Here is a 16,723-nt window from a genome sequence, read left to right on the forward strand (position 1 = left end):
ATTACTAGTATTGCAAATGAGAAAGGGTACATCACTACAGTTTCTACAGACATTAAAATACGATAATGAAAATTTTTAATAACTTCATGCTAACACTTTTGACAATTTAGATGAAATGGACAAATTCCTTGAACATATCACTTAATAAATAAAAAAAAGAAATAATATTTAAAGGGCCTTATATCTATTGAGGAAATTGAATTTATAATTTAAAATGGTCCCACAAAGGGGTTCAGTTGATTAAGCATCTACCTCTTGATTTTGGTTCAGGTCATGATCCCACAGTTCATGAGTTTGAGCCCTGCATTGGGCTCCATGCTGGCAGTGGGGAGCCTTCTTAGGATTCTCTGTCTCCCTCTCTCTCTGCCCCTTCCCTGCTCTCTCTCACTCTCTCTCTCTCTCAAAAGTAAATAAACATTAAGAAACTAAAAGTGTCCCACAGAAGAATGCTAGACCCAGTAACTTTAATGATTCTCCCAAACATTTAAGGAGGAAATAATACAATTCCACACAAACTCTTTCAGGAAGTAAAGAGGAGTTACTTTCTCACTCATTTTATGAAGTCAGCATTAACCTGATGCTAAGGCAATTCAAAAAAATTAGGTAACAACCCTCCTAAGGAACACGAACACAGAAATTCTTAACCAAATGTTAGCAATCAAACCCAGCGATAAATAAAAAGGCATAATACAATACGACCAAGTAGAATTTATTCTAGGATTGCAAAACTGGTTTGACATTTGAAAATCAACCTAATTCAGTACATTAACAGAGTAAAGGAAAAAGTCGTATGTTCACTTCAATAGATTCAGAGAACATGTTTGAGAAAATTCAGTACCCATTCGTAGTAAAAACTCTCCACACACTAGGAACAGAAGAAAAATTTTAAGGGCATGTATGACAGGGCATCTGTGCAAAAATCTATAGCTAAGTTTATACTTAATGGCAAAAAGCTAAACCTATTTCCTACAAGATCGGGAACTAGACAAATTCTCACTTTCATTCAACAGGGTACTAGAGGTCCTAACCTGGGTACTAGGACAAGAAAACAAACTAAAACGTGTACATGTTGGAGAGGAAGAAGTAAAATTGTCTTGATTCACAGCCCTCCTCTGCCAGAGTGCTAAGAAGCCACTTAATTAAAAGAAACCGCTTAAGTCTCTGTACCCCAGCCTCCTGTCCAGCTAGACTCCGGGCATGTTGCTACAGAGCATCTGGAAGCTTTAGACTGACTTTGTACATGTGAGTTAGTAATTGCTGATGATGTAAGATAGATACGTGGGGATTCGTGATATCGTTTCTCTACATGTATGCTTTTGTGAAGTTTTTCTTAATAAAATGACTGTTTACAAATTTTTTTTGTTTTTTGTGTTTTTTTGGTTTTTTTTTTTTGTTTGTTTGTTTGTTTGTTTGTTTGTTTTTTTTTGATTATTTGGAGAGGGAGAGAATCCCAAACAGGCTCTGCACTGTCAGCATGGAGCTTGAAGTGGGACTTGAACCCACAAACCACGAGATCAGGACCTAAGCCAAAATCAAGAGCCGGACGCTCAACCAGCAGAGCCACCCAGGCGCCCCCAAAATGACTATTTTTCACTTGGCGTCTTTTGATTTCTATTTGGCTGGCAAAGTATTACCCGCAACAGAGCACTGGAATGGTCAGCTGAATTTAAGACCTAGCCAAACTATTAACTTGCTGTGTGACCTCAGGCAAGTGCATTCCCCTCTCTGGGCTTCAGCTTCCTGAATTAAAAGGAGACAGGGGACTATGCCACAGGGTTTTCCATTTTCCTGTGCAGTCTTTTGCTCCCATGAGGTTGTTCTTGTAGAAACTGCTAGTGCAGGTTAGGGAAGGGAATGAGGATTGACCTGGAAGCATAAAAGCGCCCCCCACAACAACTCTGCTTTTATCTGCTTTGTTCTCCTGCAGGGGTGCCTCTCAAAGTATTGTCTTTTGTTTGATTTCCTTCTGTCAGACCCTTCTCACGGGCTACTTTTCACTCCCCCAGTTGATAACTAAAGCAGAAAAAGATTCCTGGTTTGGGGGTACATTTTTCCACTCTAAAGACTAAAGAAGGGGGTGGGGGAAGGAAAGGAGAAGCCAGATGGTGATTCAGGTAGAAGGTGTTCCCTTGGGGTGTCTGGGTGGTTCAGTCGGTTGAGCGTCTGACTTTGGCTCAGGTCATGATCTCGCCATTGATGAGTTCGAGCCCTGCGTCGGGCTCTGTGCAGACAGCCCAGTGTAGACACTTCCACCCCTAATACCCCCAATATCTGCCACCCATGCAGAATCCCAAACTGAGGGTGGAGAACTCAGCCCCTGTGGGCCCCGGGACATGAAGGGAAAGCTTCACCCCACACCCAAGTGGCCCTGATCTGAACCGGTTGGAGATTTGCCCATAAGCCTGGGCAACTATGAGTTGGTATTGAACTTCCCTGTAAGACTTAATTTTAAAAGGGTTCCCTGTACCAGATAATGTTGATGTTGTGTGAGATGCTCTAATTGAGTCATTAAATGAATTCACCCCTTGACCAAGGAATTGAAAAACCAGAGGCATAAGATTCTGTTTCTGAAATTTTGGTCTGTTAGATTGCACAAGTTTCTTCTCCCCTCTGATACACAAAGGTACATAAGAAAACATGCAGTTTTTCCTGAAGCAGTTTTCTCTGAGTGCTTTCCTAGAGAGCAGTCACCTCATTACCCAGGTCTCTGTTTTCACATGTGAACATTAAGTAAACATTAAATAACCTCAAAAGTTCTTCCCGGCTCTGAAGTTTTGCAGACTTTGAGAATGTTGTTGCTTTGTCACTTTGCTAGAAAACATCTTTAAATTTTAAAATTTATGAGTAGAGAAGCAGCACACTGAAGTAAAAAAGTAAAACGAAACACTGAGAGAAGACTGGGCAACAGAGTAATGCCCTTAATATGTAAAGAACACCTACAAATAAATGAGAAAAGCATGAACATAACATAAAATCATTGTCAAAAGACACGAACAGGTAACTAACCAAAGGAGCCATGCAAATGGCTTAAAGATACAGAAAAATGTTTGGCTTCACTATACAACAGAGAAACAATTTTTTTAAAATAATTTTTTAACTACTAAACGGCAGCATGTTAGAGGAGTTGAGAGTGTAGAATCAGACAAGGCTGGATTCAAATCAGTGTGTGACTTCAGGCATACAATTTAATCTTCCTGAAGTCTGGTTTCCTTCTATTTATTTATTTATTTATTTATTTATTTATTTATTTATTTTTTAGATTTTATTTTAAGTAATCTCCACGCCCAACATGGGGCTCGAGCTCACGACCCTGAGATCGAGTTGTGTGCTCCACGACTGAGCCAGCCAGGCGCCCAAAGTTTCCTTTTTGAAGAAATAGACCCAATGGGGGGGGGGGGGGAGTGGGGGGGCCTGGGTGGCTCCATCAGTCAAGCATCGGACTCTCGGTTTCGACTCAGGTTATGATCTCACGGTTTATGGGTTCCAGTGCCTCAGGGGCCTCTGCACGGGCGGCGTGGAGCCTGCTTGGGATCCTCTCTCTCCGTCCCTCTCTGTTCCGCCCCTGCTCGCTCGCCCTGTCTCTCAAAACAAATAAATAAACTTCAAAATAAAACCTAAAAAATAAGTAAAGTAGACCCAGTGATTAAATGGACGTCCTTGAGTTGTTAGCCTGACAGTGCAAACATGGGTCCTAAAATCCCATCACTGATGCACACTAGTGGCTATGACATGGATATGAATAATAACAATATTTATAGCGCAGAAAATTTGGAAGCCAAACTAAATATTCAAACAATATGAAATTGGTTGCCTAAATCATAGTCTATCCATAACACGAATTTTCGGTGCAACCACTAGAAGTCCCGTTGAAAAAATGTTTTATCACATGGAAAAGGTTCACGACGTACTCAGTGAGAAGGACAAATGACACAGCAGGAAGCCCAGGATGATCTCAGGTTTGTTAAGAAAAAGAAACCTGGAGAGATAAATAAAAAATATAGTGGTAAGCTTTAGGTAGAAGACCATTTCTTTTTTGTGCTTTTTTGCATCCTTCAAATTCACTATGTTGATATTGATATACTGGTATAAATCAGAAAGAAAGAGGGAAGGAAGGAGGGAAGGAAGGAAGGAAGGAAGGAAGGAAGGAAGGAAGGAAGGAAGAAGGGCAGGAAAGAAAGAAAGAGGGAAGGAAGGAGGGAAGGAAGGAAGGAACGAAGGAACGAAGGAAGGAAAGAGGGAAGGAAGGAAGGAAGGAACGAAGGAAGGAAAGAGGGAAGGAAGGAAGGAAGGAACGAAGGAAGGAAAGAGGGAAGGAAGGAAAGAGGGAAGGAAGGAAGGAAGGAACGAAGGAAGGAAAGAGGGAAGGAACGAAGGAACGAAGGAACGAAGGAAGGAAAGAGGGAAGGAAGGAAGGAACGAAGGAAGGAATGAAGGAAGGAAAGAGGGAAGGAAGGAAGGAAGGAAAGAGGGAAGGAAGGAAGGAACGAAGGAAGGAAGGAAGGAGAGAGGGAAGGAAGGAAGGAAGGAAGGAAAGAGGGAAGGAAGGGAGGGAGGGAGGAAGGAAGGGAGAAAGAACATAGTATCCAGAGGTGCTATGTAGTTGAGTTTTGGTTATCTGCATGGCACATTTCCCTGGAATTTAAGGACTTAAAACAACATCCAAGTTATTACTGCGTGTGGTTTTAAATGTCAGCAATTCAGGCAGAGCTCAGGCGGGAGAGGTTTCTGTTCCATGTACCATCGAATGGGGCCCGTCCATGGCACTCAGCTGGCAGCTGGATGGTCTGGAGGGACCGAGGAGCGTGACTGTGGAGTGTGAGTGAACACTCACAGGTCTGGCCCTTCGCAGGATGGTTGCGAGGCTGGTGCAGCCCGACCTGCCCCTCTGCATGCGAAGTCCAGCTTCTCCCCATGTCCTGTCTCCAGCTGGCTGGTCAGACGTGTCACAAAGCAGCCCAAGACTCCAAGAAAGAAGAAGCAGAAACCACCAGTCCACACTTGCAACCCCCCCCCCCCCCCCCCCCCCCCCGCTCCCCGCCCCAGAGCTAGCCTGGCGTCAGTCTCACTGCGCCCTGTGGGTCGGAGTAGTTCCAGACCGACCCAGATGCGGGGCGAGGGGAAGAGGGACCTATCGATGATGGGAAAGGCGTCCCCAGATTTCCAGCCATCCCCAGTGCCCCGCGGTTGCATATCCAAACGGCAGAGAAGAAACCAAAGCATGTTCCGCTTGGAGAAAGAATTTAGGCTTGGGATTCCCGCCCCGCCTCTTTTGACCACACAGGTAATCGCTAAATAAGCTCATCCTCGCCTGTAAAATGAAAGTGTTCCCTGCGCCTCCCACGCGACCGGGAAAGGCGTATTTGTGTCACTGGGCCTCACACCCCACCTAAGGGGGCAGACCGTTTACAGATGTAAAAACCAAATAGGTATCAAGTTTTGGAGATCGCTTTGATGATCGGGAAGAGCGTTTGCAAACTGCGCCTCTAGTGGTCTCCGGGCATGTTTCCTGCAGCTGTTGCATCACGGGAAAGCTCCTAATTCCTGCCTGGGCCCAGCACATTCCTGCCTGGGGGGCCGCTGACCGAGCTCGGCAATGGTTTGTTCTCCGACGGGGAGGCAGGGCCTCCTGCTTGGCCAAGGCCCCGCCTCCCACGAAACGCCTGCAGGTCCTGAAGCCGGGCCCACTTCACCCCCATTACTCGATGGCCCCGTGGGCGTTTTCACCAGAGACACCTGAAACGTAACATGCCAACGTCATTAATGAGTCACAGGAAAGGAGAAACGCCGGCTTTCTCCTGTATCATAGTTGTTTTCAGCGCTGGCCCCGCTATCTCGCGGCGGATCCGTTCCTCCCGCGATCCGGGACTTGTTTGACGAGTCGGGTGATGTGGCTCCAGGGCTAATGGAACAGAAGGCGCGAGTGGAAAATGCCGGCCGCTGTTCGGTCCGATTGGCGATCTAGGAACCAAGGAGAGAGAGGCAAACCAGCCTCCAAGAAATCCATCCGCCCAGATCCTCCCGTGAGTGGCGGGGGGCTTCCTGGACCCCGCCTTGGCCGGCACGGGCCTCCGTGGCACGTGAGATGCCGCCCCTGCCTAGGATTCTCCCCGCAAACCTGGAGGGCAGGGCCTGGCGTATTTGGAAAAGCTTCAGGATATTTTCCCTCCCAGATGTTAAACATTAAATGGCAGAGCTGATGGAGACGGACGCAGGGTGACTTTGATTTTTTGCAAGCGCCCGGATGCTCTGCTGGAAGGGGTCCTTGGGGAAGCGGGTCCTTCGCGGGATATTCACGAGCCTCCCCCCCCCACCCCCATCCGCCCAGGAGAAGCCCATGACCCTCTCAACAACCAGCCGGCACAACTGCTTTTAATTCCAATGGATTGTTTTCCTTTATCATTAATTTTGGCAGTAGAAAAATACGCCTTTGATATCAAAGAAGGCAGGCCTACTAGAATGATTATTAGATTAGTAATAGTGGTGGTAATAAATTGGACCAAACAAGAGTTGATGTAATGGATCCTCTTGACCCCGAGCACAGGGCTGTCAGGCCTACTTAGCTCTGTCTTCTTTCTGCCCTGGGTTAGAAGTCCTTGTGCGTCTGTCTCTCTCCCCGCTGGAGTTGTCAGCACCCGCAGGGCACAGGCCTCCTCCTGCTCACTTTTTTTACCTCCCAGCCCTCCGTCGCGGCGCAGAGCATATAGGGGCGCTTAATCAATGCATCACATAGGATAGTCAGGAAAGCCTCAATTAGCTGGAAACCTTGTTGGGCTGAATTTTACAAACGACTCTCTACGCGAAGGAGGACAAGGCGAGTGAGAGGGAAAGAGCCCGAGGACGAGACGCTTTCTCTTCCGTTTCGGCCTGTGTCTCTGAGGCGTGTGAAAGGGCTGGCCTGGGGTCTGCTCTCATTCAACTCCCTCTCCACGCTTCGGACTTCCCCGCCCCAGGCCTGGAGAGTAAGTCAGAAAGAAGGCCCGATCGAAACGGGTCTCCAGTCTCCGGGATGGAGATTCATCCTGAATCATGACGGGCAGAGACAGGGAAATAGTTGCAGACGTTGAACAAATGTTATCCTGGGGCCCAAGCATTCGTTCGTGCGTCCCTGCCTTCCTTCCTTCCTTCCTTCCTCCCTCCCTTCCTCCCTTCCTTCCTCCCTTCCTTCCTTCCTTCCTTCCTCCCTTCCTCCCTTCCTTTCTTCCTCCCTTCCTTCCTCCCTTCCTCCCTTCCTTCCTCCCTTCCTCCCTTCCTTCCTCCCTTCCTTCCTTCCTCCCTTCCTTCCTCCCTTCCTCCCTTCCTTCCTCCCTTCCTTCCTTCCTTCCTTCCTCCCTCCCTTCCTCCCTTCTTCCCTTCCTTCCTTCCTTCCTCCCTTCCTGCCTGCCTTCCTTCCTTCCTCCCTTCCTCCCTTCTTTCCTGCCTTCCTTCCTTCCTTCCCTTCCTTCCTTCCTTCCTCCCTTCCTGCCTTCCTTCCTTCCTCCCTTCCTGCCTTCCTCCCTTCCTCCCTCCCTTCCTTCCTTCCTTCCTTCCTTCCTTCCTTCCTTCCTTCCATAGTGGTCATCCAACCCTTACAGTGTATACCTCTCTAGGCAGTGAGCACGGAGCCCCCATATCCTAGTGAAGAAGTCAGGCAGACAATAAACAAGGAAATTCTAAACATGTACTCTGCCAAGTGACTCTAAGTGCTCCGAAGAAAAATAAAACAGCTTCGGGGCACAGGGTAGGGAGAGGCATTCCCCGGGATGGGACTGAAAGTGGAAGAGAAGGGGAAGAGAGCCCCAGGCAGGGAGGGAAAGGCGCGTGGACAGTGGGCGAGTGCATGCGAGTTTGAAGGAGACCCGGACCCTAGCCAGGCTGCCCTAAGGACTTAGGAGTTCGCTCTGAATGAGATGGGTTTTGTGCAGAAGCATAATGTGATCTGATTTGCATCTAAAAACACCACTCTGGCTTCTGCTCCGGGGACTGGAGGGACCAAGGGGAACAGAGTGAGAAGGGCAAGGCAGGGGGGAGGCTACCGCAAGATCCAGGCTGCATGAGGTGGCAAACTGGAGGCTTGGACGGGGTGGGAAGTGGTCAGCTTCCAGACAGACTCCCGCGGTAGGGCCAGCAGGATTTGTTGATGTGTGAGTGTGGGTGCGGGGGTGGGTGCATGCTGGGAGGGTGCAGGGGGAGAGACAGAGTCCAGGATGATGGCCAGGTTGGGGCGCAAGCACCTGGAGACCCAGTGCGGGACGTGGAGGTGCGGGGCGGGACAGGGGAGCTCACCTGTGATTCGAGGCAGCTTCCCTTATAAAATAATGAGGCTATTCTTGACCTTGAGGGGCTGCTTGTTGAATAAACAGATGTGGGTAGAGGCAGATTTAAAACGTAGCAGTTTATCCCTTCATCATTTTTGTTGAGAGTCTGTGCCACATTCTTTCAGGATTTCTTGCCCGATTGTTTTAGAATCCTAGTTTTAGAATCTCGGCAGGGAGTGGGGGGACAATCAGAATTACAAGGGGAGCGTTTTCGTGACACAGATGCCAGGGTGCGGCCCTCAGTTGTGCAGGGGAGTCCCCCGCCTAGAGCAAGGAGCTTGCGTTGGTCACAAAAGTCTCCAGGTACATCTCAGGCATGCTCTGATCCAGAACAGGAGGTGTGGAAGGAAGCATGCAGAGGTGTGAAGGTAAGAGACGGAGAGGAGAGGCAGTGTCCTGTCTTAGAAGGATCTCTGACCTCGGGGGTTGAGACCTGAGCCGAAAGAAATATTATTATGTTTATTATCATTAGCGTAACTTACTAAGTGAGAGTTACCCTAATTCTCCAGAGAAGAAAATTTGGAGGAAGATGAAGAAATTGATCTATATTAAAAAGTGAAATTAAGGGGCTCTTGGGTGGCTCGGTTGGTTAAGTGTCTGACTTCAGCTCAGGTCACGCTGTCACCGGTTCGTTGAGTTTCAAGTCCCGCATCGGGCTCCGCTGCTGACCGAATCCTCTGTCTCCCCCCTGTCCCCCGCCCCTCCCTGCCTTGCACTCTCTCTCCCTCTCTCAAAAATAAATACTAAAGTGACTCTACAAGGGAAGGAATATTTTTATAATTTTTACTGTTTTGTGTGTTATTATTACACAGTAGACCGCGTATTGGAATGCAGTAGAAAATCGTAATGTCTGGATAGTCAGCAATGGTCAGCTCTTTTCAAAAGTATGAAATGGCACAGCTTTAAGAATTACATATACACGTATACACACACATATATGCATTTGTATATATTACATATACATATTGTGTGTACACACATAAATATTACATACACATATATAACATATATACATATACGTAATATACATACACACACCTCAGCGAATCCAAAAAAATAGCAGAAGTAATTCGAAACTCCAGTCAGCCATATGGCCTGCGGTGGGGTTTTTTTCTTTGTTACGTTGTTCTGTTTTGTTTTTTGTTTTTTTAAATTTATGAAGTAAAAATTTACCAACCACTACCAGCTGTCACTGTTTTGTTTTTTGTTTTTTAAATTTATGAAGTAAAAATTTACCAACCACTACCGCTGTCAAAAGGCAATGGCGCACTCTCTTATCTTTGCTGTGAAGTTCTGAATTACCTAACTCCACCACTAGGGGGTAGCATCTTCCATTACTTTCTTCAACTCTCATTTCTACCTGGATTATGGGCACATTGGACGCAGGGTTTTAAGAGCGTGGCGGAAAGGGGGGCAGACGTATCTTCCATGCCAGGACATTTAGTGGGTCTTTTTATCATCTCCATTGGAAAGACCAGGAAAGTGATGCTCAGAGAGGTTACGTGATTTACAGGAGGCCACACAGCTGGAACTATGCAAAGCCAATGCTGAAATTCAGTTCTAACTGCAGGAACCAATTTGCTAACCACAGCACTAAATACCTCTCTGTGTCCAATGAAATTATTTCAATCTACTGTCAAAAGAGTCCTAAGGGATCAGTGGGTCCCACAACTTGAAAAGTTTCTGTAAACTACAAAGTGCTATACAGATAGAAGAAGTTTTATTGGTAATAAAATTGTATCCTGCCTGTTCCAAATTGCCCTACAACGTGACAGACTCCTTGAGAACGAAGAGCTCTGCTCTTCCTCGTCTTTTTTTTTTTTTTTTTAAGGGCCCCACTGCTGGAGCCCAGCACCCACCGGGCGCCCCCGCACATGCTCGCTGAACTGTTCATCTGAATTTGTCTGCTCTGTGAAATCAGAGAAGCCACAATTAATTTGGTTGCACTGTATTATTAATGTTGCTGAGATTGATATCAGTGTTGAATGCCAGAGAAGCATTCCAGCTGCCTGTCCTCTTGAATAGGCAGAGAGAGAGAGAGATGAAAGTTTCAAGTTTCCCCAGTGAGGCCCCGCGCAGCTCTGATTCATGACTTCTGTTCAGACTCCGTACCGGAGCGGGCGGCAGACGCCAGGCGCGGTTTCCCACCAACAGCATCTATGGCAACAGCCGACGCTACGGGGCGTCTACCGGATGCCAGACGCCGTGCTAAGCATTTCTCACGCACGGGCGTCCTGAGTCTCGCCCACCGCCCTGGGAGACAGGAACTACCAAGTCCGATCCTCATTTGACAGCTGCGGTTCAGAGAGGTCAAGTAACTTGCCCGTGGTCCAACAGTTGTCAGGCACAGGGCTGCGTTTCAAAGCCTAAATCGTTGTTCGGGACGCTTTCTGACCTCTGAACGTCAAGGGCGAGTCAGCGCACGGTACCTGACCAGTTCTCCAATTTCTGGCAGCACAACAGGAAGCCCACGATGTAAAGCAATATGCGACCCCTTAAAAAAAAAAAAAAAAGTCAAGGGAGGGAGAACTGATACCACAGTCAATCAAACGGTCTCTCTCTCTCTCTCACACACACACACGCACGTGCACACACGCGCACACAATCTCTTTCTCCTTCAGACACAAGTATTTCTTCTATGTCTTCTGTATGGGGACAATTTGATACATCGAGTCCGGCGCTTTCTGCAGGGACGCCAGGACAGTTAAATCACTGTCGGGCAGGCAATCACTGTGACTTCCACAAATAACAAATTAAAAAACATGGGACGTCCTTTGGGTTGCCGGGGTGCAAAAGTATCCCAGGGAGCGTTTACCGTTGAGTTAGGCCTCAGCCCTCTTGGGAAACAACGCCCAGGTAATTATTTTAAATGAGCATTAATTATGTCATTATTAGAAATGGGGAGAAAATGCAATTTCCTTCTGTCACTTCTTGATATCTTAACTAGAAGAATATTTGCCGTGCTATTATAACAAGCCACCGTGCGCATAATGGTGCCCCGGCAATAACAGGAAGGCATGTACATTTTCATATGAATATATCATGCCTAACTAATGAGATTGCTCATTTCATAACTTCAGTTCCATTTTTATTATTTCATAAAACTGGAAGTCCTTATCCATTTTATGAAAAACACCAAACCTTTGTGAAATTCATTAAATAAGCATAAAAAATTCATTAAACAAGTGAATTGCATTCAGGGCTGCTTTGATGCAAATGCCCTTTAAGCAATGTAAAACTCCATATTGATTTAACCTTTCATGTTCTGATATTTCCGTGTGGATATAAAAAAAAAAATTCTTTATTCAGGGAATGAAATTAAGTGCTGATCCCTTGATCTCCAGCCGGGCAAGATAGATTGGTCAATTTAAGTAGAGCAGAGCTGCTGATCAGCAAACAACTGAATTTAAAAGTATTAAGGCATGTCGATATTTTAAGTATTGTCACCTGCACATCAAGTAAAGGGGGAAAAAATTATTATTCCAGCTCAATTAACTTTGTGTTTGCTGTGAAGCTGACCTTGAAAGGGCTAGCCCATCGGGCCATGGCTTCATGCCCTTGGAAGTTGACAAGGGCAACTGTGGCAAGATGTAAAACACCAACAATAGCCTGAATATTTTGAATGGTGTGGTCAGAGCAACCACAAAATAATTAGCCTGGAGACACAGTCCCCTTGGGTTGTGTCCCCTCATTAGTGGGGGACAGCCAGTAAAGCAAACACTAGTTCAGAGGAAGAGAAAGGGGTTTGCCCTTCACCCAAGAAATCTTCTGGGAGCCCTCATTAGGCTAAGAGCATAAGGCAGGTTTCAAAGAACTTTAGGGCCGCGTGGGCTCCCGAAATTCATCTCGCCACTCATTCATTCATTCATTCATTCATTCAAACAATATGTATTAGATGTCTACGTTTTGCCGACTATTACGCTTGGTGCTGGGAGAATAAAGTATGAATGACGGCGGTGGCCCCAGCCCTCCTAGACCATGAGAGGGGTTTTACCATGAAGAAGCTGGTCTCTAAAAAAGAAAAAAAAAAAATCAGGGTCCATCGTGTTAGATGCCTGAAGTAAATCTCAGCTCTGTTATTTACCAGTTGTGCTGCGTGGCCTTAAAGAAGTGATTCAATCTCTCTGGGCATCAGCTGCCTCATGTTACCACTTCCTGAGGCTGCTGCCCCAACTCAATGAGATGTTGCATATACAAACCCTCAGCAGAGCAGATGAGCAGGTGGCAAGCAGAACATGCCTGATAAGTGGTAATCGTGACCATCATCCTCATCATTACTGCCATTTCTATCTGAATGTCTCATGTTACAGGTAAAGAAACTGAGACCTGGAGAAGAGAGGTCACGAAAAGACCTGGCGAACTGGGACTCAGAAGAGACTTTCCCAAACCACCAGTGGCCCCCGCAGCCTCCTGAACTATAAGCTCCGTCTTCCAGTGGACGCCTGACTCAAACTGACTTTTGTGACTGTAAAATCCAGGGCTGGATCTGCTTCAGGTGAGGCATGATCCAGGAGCCCAGTGAGGTCACCAGGATCCGGCTTCTCTCTTCGCTTTTCCGCTCCATATGCCTGGTGATGACTCTAACGTCAGCAAACATTTCCTCTCCCAGTCCCAAAAGGACTTTCAGCAGCTTGGACGGCTTCCTGTGTCTTCACCGCTCCAGGTAACTGGTATTCATAAAACTGGTGTTCTCACCTAACTGGTATTCATAAAAACAATGGCACGAGAAAGAGTGAAATCTATATTCTTATCAACACACACTGGAGTGTGAGCTTCGGAAGGGCAAGGGTCACTTTTGTCCCAGCCTCTCCCCAGGGCATGGCCCTGTGCGTTGGGAGCCACGACGTCGCGGTAATGAGCATCAGATGACTTGGCAAAAGTCGGAATCCCAGCTCTGCCACTTACACACGTGAACTCTCATGTGAAAGGGGAACGAATTCAGGATCTGTCTGCAGAGTGCCGGGAGCATCCAACGAAGGAGTATCTGTAAATCAAGTAAGAGAAATCTGGCAAATAAGAACTCGAGTAATGTTACGTGTTATTACTATCAGTAGGGACAGACCCCAATCTGTCCCTCAGTGATGTTGCACGTTGAACATGCTCATACAGGGACGTCACTGCCTCCAGTCTACCCGGCACTGTCCTGACCAGAACCTCTGTCACCGATGTGCCCTTCTCCTCGAGACCCAGAGCAAAGCCACCTTCCCTGTGAACCCTTTCCTAAGACCCCGAGCTGGAAGCAATCCCCTTTCCTTTACAATCCCCCAGATCTTTCTCTGCCCTCTCTTTAGGAGCCCTCGATAGGCTGTATTGCTGTTTGCCTCTTACTTTGCTAGAGGCACTCAGGAAATGTTTGAGACAATGAGTTCTTTTCTGCCTACAGATCAACCCGATCCAACGTGGTATTTCAGTAAAACATTGTGGGGGGGGGGGGCGGGGGCGGCGGGGCAACAGGGAAGGGATCCATCTCTGGTGTTGGAATTAGGGAGCAGATGTTTCTAAATGTAGGGCTCCCTTGGTTACAAAGGCTAAAACCCCAACTCAAACTAGTTAGCAGGGGGTACGGAAAGAAAAGAATAGCATGCTTGTCACAATGGGAAAGTGGTATTTTTTTTTTAAGTTTATTTATTTTGAGAGAGACAGACAGTGCAAGTTGGGGAGGAACAGAGAAAGAGGGAAAGAGAGAGCATCCCGGGCAGGCTCCATGCTTCTAGCACGGAGCCCGACGCGGGGCTCAAACCCACAAAGTCGTGAGATCATAACCTGAGCCAACACCGCGAGTTGGACGCTTAACCGACTGAGCCACCCGGACGTCCCAGAAGGTGGTATTCTGGATAAAAAGATGCTCACGGGTTCAGAGACTGTTAAGATTTCGTAATACCAAGGGACTCACGAATGTGTAGAGACGCTAGGCCGAGCAGAAGATAACAGGGGTGCATTCACTAGGGCCCCCAGAGTCCCCAGCCCCGGACAGGAATCCACCTGCACAGACAGAGTACTGACCAGGTAGAGGGAGCTCCATTTGGCATTTCCACACGGAATGAACTGGGGTCAAGGCGAATACCCTCCTGGCCCTCGTCTGCCCTGACTCTCCCGTAGCCTCTGGCCCCCTCCCTGCTAACACACAGCATCACATTCCTGAATTGAGAGACGGAGTGAAACATGAAGGATGATTTTCCAGGACCAAGTGCTAGAAACTCAGCTCTCCTCAAGCTCTCTGAGACAAGTACCGTTATTGCCCTCCCTCGATCGATGGAAAAACTGAGACATAAGGGGCAACGGACTGACTTGTTCTAAGTCAAGAGTTGGTGGTGACCCTGTCTACATGATTCCAGACCCCAAACCCTCCACTTCCAAGCCACGGTGCCCTGTTGATTGCGCACCACGGAAGGAAGGGTAAGACGGATGGACAAGTGAGGGTTCTGGTTGCCGGTGGAGCTTGTCCGCAGTAAAAGCTGAACAGCTGGATCCCGGGGCTTACTCTCTCCTCCTCGGACTCCTCCTCAGCAGGTAGAATTCATTCTCTCACAGCAAAGTGAGTCAGTCCCCCTTGGGGTGGGATACGGCTGAGCCACACTTTCTGCATTTCGTATCTGTGGTTCTATCCGGTGTGAAGGCTGGTCGACTGAGGTCAGCGGGCTGGCGTTCTGCAAGAGCTGGGCGGCCTGAGCCACACGGCTCGAGTGGGGTGAAAGAACTGTGGGGAGGCGTTGAGCCGAGAGCACCACGGAAGTCCGAACGGTAGCCGAAGCCCCAGCTTCTCTATCCTTAAGGGAAACCAAAAGGATGAAACAGACATGGCAAGCATCCAATGTTTAAAAAAAAAAAGTGATAGGTGCAAATAGTCACTAGGGCTATTTTTCATCTTTAAATCTGCTTAGTAATAAGTGGTCCTGCTCGCTGCCAGGAAGAATAAAGCAAGAGACGGTAAAGACAGAACGGCATGGATATATATGCACGGCTTCTGCAGGTGGCAAAGCATGGTCGCGGGCAAGGCACCGGCCACCAGAACAGGTTGTCTGCTCTGAATCTTAATAACTAGTGCATGCAAAGCCCTTGGGGGCATTGCCAGTCCCCCTCTGCCCTTAGTGAGCTGTGTGACTTTGCACAAGTCGCTCCCCCTCACTGAGCCTTCCCTCCTTCCTCTGTGACTGGGGGCAAGGGAAGTTAACGGGCAGTGGTTTTAAAATTAGGTTCTGCTGAGCCCTTAGGCGCCCTTCAGAAGCCCTCGTAGGAGGAGGGTCGGGGGCTCGGTGGGTGGGATTCCGAGCCCCCCGAGCCCCACCTTAACCAGACCATCCTGCTTTTATCTCTTTTATAATCAGGGTTCTGCATAATATTTTGAGGGAAGACACAGTTCTGAGGCTCAAAGGAAAATGAAAACCACTTTGCCAACTGATCTCGGAGGCCTTCCAGCGCTCACATCCCAGCAGCCCGGGGAGATGATGGTCTGTGTTTCCTAGTCCTTCGGCCTCTTGCAAATGATTCCGGCACCAAAGAGAAACCACACCCAGACGCCTGTCTGCATGCTGCCTGCTGGGGGGACCAGATGGCTGTCCCCTCCACCACCCACCCCCCTGATGGGAAAAGCTCTCCCTCCGAGTGTGAGACCCATCACAAAGAAAGGGCTTTCTTCTTTGCCAGGACCTCACCCTCCACTGCCTCAGAGAGAGCATCTTCCCTTTGGCCTTTCCTGTTCACGTTCCCCTTAGAAAATCCAGCGGCCTTGCGGTAAGACGGGGCATGGTTTTCCCTCTTGGCTAAATAGTTTCATGTGCCGTCTCTTGGTGTCCGTGAGATTGAAACGCAGCTCGTGGAGGCCTGGGCAAGACTATCTTTTCATTTGCGTTAATCACAACTGCTGACAAACAGTATCTTTCCCATCTTGCTGATACATTACGCCTTTCGTGACGGACATTTGATTGCAAAAGCTCTTGACGGTATTTAACTTGAAGGCATTTAACTTAAAACCATTATTAGATTTTTGTTTAGCTGTCCCTTGACACTCTCCCCATCCAAAAATAAGGCCTTCAGGTACCTCTGAGATATTTAAGTACACGTCGTCTTCCGAGACCACCCTCACACCAAAGGCAAATACTTTAAAAGTTGCTTTGTAATATTAAAAGAGAAGAGAGAGCGAGAACGCGCGTGAGAGAGAACCGGGCGGGTTTTCCATGATTACTAATTTAGCAGACTCTCTGTTATGTTTTATTGATAGTTCTAAACATAAATTTGCCTTTGGTATACTTTGCTGCTGATGCCTAAAATAAGACATGTAAGAACACATAATCCTATGCCTACGGCTTTGCAGAATATTGTACAAAGGCTCTTTGTGGTAACCCAAGCAAGAGATATTTAAATGGCGAAGTGCAGGGCTTAGGCGGTTCAGATTTGGGCAGAAAGAGACGTCGCTCGCTGCTCGCTGGTGT

The 16,723-nt window shown here is 47.6% G+C and overlaps 1 long non-coding RNA gene across 1 annotated transcript; it reads left to right on the forward strand.

Moving 5' to 3' along the window:
- The first annotated feature begins 5,481 nt into the window (after window positions 1-5,481).
- Window positions 5,482-16,076, forward strand: LOC109270911 (uncharacterized). The gene is made up of 2 exons (XR_002081733.2): window positions 5,482-6,020; window positions 15,620-16,076. It is a non-coding gene; the product is annotated as an uncharacterized LOC109270911 (long non-coding RNA).
- The last annotated feature ends 647 nt before the right edge of the window (window positions 16,077-16,723 follow it).

Source organism: Panthera pardus, unplaced genomic scaffold (genome assembly GCF_024362965.1).
Source record: "Panthera pardus isolate Hobbes unplaced genomic scaffold, ASM2436296v1 HiC_scaffold_18, whole genome shotgun sequence".
Lineage (NCBI taxonomy): Eukaryota > Metazoa > Chordata > Mammalia > Carnivora > Felidae > Panthera > Panthera pardus.